Here is a 6,106-nt window from a genome sequence, read left to right as displayed (position 1 = left end):
TTAGTATGCCCATTAATTTAAGGTCTAGGACTGTTCATGCACAATCTACCTCTGCAAATACCTAAATAAAGGTTTTGATCTAGTCCAGTTATGCCGCAGGTGCATAATTGATATGGAGGCAACAAAATTCTGTCATGAGGTTTGCTCGAATACTTCCCAAAGTTTTGCCACGTGATAATGGCCCAAGCCATTTTATGCGGTATGTGAATCTCAAAAACATTTAATCCTTTAATTACACTTTAAGGTTATGTCGACCATCCATTTTTAAAGCAAAAGATCCAAATTGTAAATTGTTGCAATAATATATTGTAAGAAATTTTATTTGTTTTATGTCATTGTAGGCCGACCAAGCCTAACCTGACTTCATGTGTATATTTGTTATATCTAATTCTCAGTAGACAACCCATTTATTTTGGACGTTCATTGCTTTCTTTCTTCTTCTTCTTCTGCTTCTTTTTTTTTTTTTTTTTTTTGCATGTGTGGCCCACTTGATCAATAGATATTTGTAAAATTCAAATGGTTAATAGGGATTTTATCAATTTTCGGGCAGGGATTGGGCCTTGGCTCTTAAGTGTTGGGCCAGGCTCTGGTCTATAAACCCAGCTCAAACCCGGCCCACTGCCACCCCTATCCCAAACACATAGCACACTAAATGGACGAACTTGATATGACCCACATAAAATCATTCTGTCCACGTCAGCAAAATTAACGACCCTTGTTTCCATGTCATCAAGCCTTTAAGAAAACATTTAGGGGAAAACAGGAAAGCTTGTTGTGTAAACATATGCTGCTTGTGTGGGTGAAATCTGTCCCGTCCAAAGCAGCCACGTTTTAAACTTAAAGAGAGAGAACACGGGGAGAAAATCAATGCCAAAAAAATTTCGAGGATGGCAATAGATCGTTTTGCGTCTGTGGTGGTTCAGATGCTTGTCACACTTCCACTACATCCACAAGATTCACCCCCTTGAATTTCAAACCGTATCCCCAAAATCAATCCAAATCCAAGACACAGGTGGCTCACACCATGAGGAACAGTTGAGATGGACCTGCCACTACAGGAAGGCCGTGCAACAACAACTCTGTGCGGCCAACGTGATGCCTGTGCAATATCCACTCCGCCCATCAGTTAAACTCTACTGGGCCACATCATAGGAAACGGTGGAATGGAAATGGCCACCATTAAAACATTCCAAGGCCCAGCGTGATGTTTATATGTCCTCCAACCTGTTGATATTGTTAGTTTCTTGAGGATGAAGTCAGCATATGTAGCAGTCTGATCCAACGGTTCAGTGGTCCCAAGAAGGTTTGAATGTATAACACAACTGTGTGTGAATTTATTCTCAATCTGACGCTATTCCGAGTGAGAAGAGAGCTTATATTTAAAGATAAAGAATCAGTTACATATTTTCAATGGCTACACTTTAGAGGAAGCCCTCGGGGAGGGGTGCTAGCATTGACGGTTGGCTCATTTCTCTGTTGAAGTTGGGATGATTCCGCCAACTTTCATTGTCGGTATTAGAATCAGGCGCATTGAATTGGCGTTGATAAGCATTCATGGCATTTACTTGGACTTGCAACACATCATGGAAGTGTTGGAATTATAAGACAATTCTTAGTAAGGTATGCATTGCTCTAACATATGCCACAAGAACTCTCAACAACTACATTGGTAGGCTCAACCGCTTCTACCTTCTGAAGTTCCATGACCTCAGCTTTTTGAGTGAGACTTGCAATTTTAGCATTTACATCACACCCCTCCTTTAGGATGTATATTGCCCCTTTCTCTTTATGTGTATGCTTGGTATTACTTGATTGATTGGTGGTATCCCATGACTGTGCATTTTCAGCCAACCTATCAAAGTAATCCCATGCCTCTTTAGGATCCTTGGTCATGAACTCGCCATTACACATCATCTCAACAAATTGGGTCATATTCAAGTTCAATCCATCATAAAAGAAACTAATTACTCATCAAATTTCATATCCATGGTGTGGACATTTGGGTAAGAGTTCCTTAAATCCGTCACAACATTGAAAAAATGTCTTATCATTCTTTTGGGAGATTCATGATGGCATGTAGAGGTGTACACGAGTTGAGTTAACTCATTAGCTTGCTCGGATCAACTTGGAAAAGCTCGACTTGACTCGGATTGAAACTTCGTTCAAGCCTAGTCAAGCCAGTTTTAATGAGCTCGAAACTTTTGGAGTCGAGTCCGAGCTGGACCTAGCTTGACTCAATTTGGCTTGGATCGATTTTCGAGTGTATATATAAAAAATCGAACGCCCAAATATAGGTATTTAAAAAAAAAAAAAAAAAACCCTAACCCCCTAACGCCCAAATCGTCTCGGCCGTTCGCTTAACCCTAACCCCAACGCCCAAATTGTCTCATCCATTTGCCCAAATCGTCTACTCTCCTTCCTCTCCACTCTCTCCATTTTCCAGCATCTGTTCGGATGACCGACAACTGAAAAGTGAGTCTCCTCTCATCTTTCTCTATTTTTCCAGTGTCTGTTCGGTGAGTAGTGTCCGTCCAATTAACGGACCCCACTCGACCATTGGCCAGGTGACTCTGGTACAGTCAGACGGTGGCTATGGCCCAATCGGACGGTCAGATGTCTCAGTCCCCGACCACTTTTGTCTCTGGTACAGTCGGACGGTTGGACACCACCCGTGACCCAAACACTTCAGACCATGACGGCTCGAACTGGACCAAGTTGCTGCTCAAGTCGAGCTGAGCTGCCAATCTAAGCTCGATGGCCGAGCCAAGCCGAGCTCGAGCTGAGGACTCTAGTTGGCCAAGTCAAGCCGAGCTAGGCGAAGCTCAGCTCGGATAAACTTGTGTACACTTCTAATGGAACACCTTAAAGTGTTGCTTTTATTAAACTGGGACGAACTTTTTAAGGAACTCACGAGTTATCTTAGCCCGTGTGCTTATTAAGCGTGATCTCAATGGGTGAAGCCATGACTTGGCTCTCTCCTTTAGAGAGAAGGGAAATAACTTGAGTTGAATTACATCTTGGAAGATATTATTGTAATGCAAGATTGTTACAATCTCATCGAATTCCTTAAGATATAAATATGAACTTTGTGAATCAAGTCCATAAAATTTATGGAGTTGGATCATCACAATTTGAAAATTGAGATTACCCACATTAATGAAAAAAGTTATCTAAGACAGTGTGGTTGTTCTTACATGTTGTAGGTAGTCTCTCAAAGTTTTAACCAAAGGAATGTAGTGTGCCTAATTCTCATCTCGCACCGTCCTAGCCGGTGGTGTGTCAGGTTCAACATCAACACTCTTATCAAAGTGTGGCTCTTGCTCAACCATATTTGAAGCATTCATAAATGAAAGGACGATTATAGATATCCTAGAGTGGGGGTGAATAGGACAATACAAAATATTTTGAAATAATTTGAAATAATAAAACAAATACTCTCAATTGCTTAGAGTATTAAAATCTTGATTCCAAATAGTTCATAGGACAACCTTCACCTAAAAGATTTAGGTAGGACAACTTTATTTCACGACATCTTTGAGATTAAAATATTAAACTTAACAAGAGACAATCAATCACAAGGAAAGCAATAAAGAAATAATCAATCACCACCAATACACAAGGAGTTATAGTGGTTCGGTGCTTAACCCCACACTTACTCCACTCCCAAAATTACTACCTTCGTAATTTTGGCTTTCACTATTTCAAGATTTTCAGTGGTTCATATTAACAACCTTATACAGTTTTTGTGAATTTCACGGGCTATCACAACAAAACCCACTTTGTGATTTTCACAGGCTTACCACAAAACAACCCGCTGAGATTTTTGAATTATCTCAGAAAAACTCAAAAGATAAAATGAAATTACAGTACTTATATTCATATGCTAAGTCGAAGACATCACTGTAACTTGATTGCAGCGATCTTCTTTATTGAGAGATTAATGAAGCCGTATATATGTTCAACCCAAAAAGAATATAGGGATCCAATGTATTTTCCAAGTAATAAATAAAAACCCTAATGCTGCATATTCAATTCTCTAATTTTCAAGCAGAGTGTGAAATATTGCATATTTTTTTCTATTTATATATTGGTTTTATAAATATGATAGTGCTTAATTGATCTAATTATGCATGTTTTCATGTACGAGGTGATTTCAAGAGCTTAAGGTGAAATTGATGTCAAAAGAAAGATTAATGCTCAAAAGATTACTAAATGAAAATTTGGAGATTTGAAAGTCATTAATAAAAAATTCACATGCCAATGATCCAAGGAAAACAAGTGAGGAATGAAGAAAATCGAAGATTTGAAGTGAAAAGAAAAAAGGAATCCCGAAAATTGTCTTAAAAAAAACATGTTCCTGAAAATTGTCTTGAAAAAATATATTCTGAAACTTCGAGTTTAAAAAATGAAAGTTCTGAAAGTCTATTTTGGAAACTATACAGAATGCATAAATTTGATGCGGTTTCTAGATAGGACTCCCTAGGATGCTCCAAAGCATCTTCTAAGGTTTGGAAAGGGAGAGAAGGCCTGGGCGGAGCGGTAACAATGTTCTTCCACTTTGATTTCTTCATGGAGTTTAGTATATATTTTACTTTTTCTTTTATTTTTGAGTTAGTTATGACTAGCTAATCTCTTAGCTAGGGCTAAGAGGTAAAGCTGTAGTTTATTTTGATACTTCCTTTGCTTTGATTCTTGTTTATGTTGAACGTTATTGATTTCTAGTTTAAATTTAAGGAATATTTTTTACTTTTCTATGATTTATTGTAACTCAAATTACAATAAATGTTGTGATAGCTTTGAATATCTTCTTTTCTTGTTTTGAGTTTGGTAAAACTCGTGATTCACCATCGTCTCCTGGGCATGGTGGATGCGTGCATGAATTCCCTTCCAATCATCACAATACTCCTTCATTGAGGACTAGATCAATGAAAAGTTTAGATATTTGATTTAATTACTTCATCTTCGAAATTGATAGGATATGACTCTGATTCCAGTTGTGTTTGTTGAATTAAGTAAGGTAGTATCCTGATAGCTATAAGTGGATCCTTGACGCTTTAGTTTCCTCTTGATTATTGATACTTTATTCACAATTCCTCTCAACTAAATTTGACGCGGTGTACGGATTTTTCCAACTCGGTATGAATTTTGGAGTTTCACGACTATAAATAAGAGTCTCTAGGATGCTCCAAAGCATCTTCTAGGGTTTGGAAAGGGAGATGAGGCCTAGATTAAGTGCCAACGACGTTCTTCTACTTTGATTTCTTCATGAATTCTAGTAGATCTTCTTATTTTTCTTATGTTTTTGAGTTAGCTATGACTAATTAATCTCTTAGCTAGGGCTAAGAGGTGAAGTTTGTAGCATGTTGGGATGCTTTGATTATTATTTATGTTGAACTTCATTGATTTATAGTTTGAATTTAAGGAATATTTTCAGTTTTTTATGGTTTATTGTGACTCAAATTATAATAGACACTGTGATAGCTTTGAATATCTTCTTTTCTTGTTTTGAGATTGTGAGATTAGTAAATCCTATTGTTCACCATCGTCTCTTGGGCATGGTAGGGTGATGGAATCCCTTCCAATCTTCACAAAACTTCTTCATGTGTGGCTAGGTCAATGAAAAGTTCAGATTTGGTTTAATTGCTTCATCTTTCAATTGGATAGGATAGGATTCCGGCCAATTCCAATTGTCTCTTGAATCAAAGTAAGGTAGCATCTTAATAACTACAAGTGTATCCTTGGCACCCTAGTTTCCCTTTGTTATCTTGTGCTTTATTTACAATTGTTGGAGCATGAAATTTGGTCAAGGAAAGAGGTTTCAAAAAGAAGAATTAAAGAATGAAATGAAGCATAAAGGTGAAAATAAGGTGATTTATGTGGGTCATGAGTTACGCGGGACCTAAGTTGCACGGGTCTGTGCAACTCGTCATGGTTGCGCTAGGCTGCGCAACTCGTTTTAGGAAGAGATGAATTAAAAAATGCGAAGTAGGGTCCACGGCACAGGATTCAAGGGTTCACACGTGCGAAATCCTATAAATACTCCCTACCCCCTCATTTAGAGCATCAGATGTTTAGAAGACCAGTGCCTCTAATAGGTACTGAAGAC

Source organism: Magnolia sinica, chromosome 1 (genome assembly GCF_029962835.1).
Source record: "Magnolia sinica isolate HGM2019 chromosome 1, MsV1, whole genome shotgun sequence".
NCBI classification, from domain to species: domain Eukaryota; kingdom Viridiplantae; phylum Streptophyta; class Magnoliopsida; order Magnoliales; family Magnoliaceae; genus Magnolia; species Magnolia sinica.
This window is presented reverse-complemented; position numbering follows the sequence as displayed.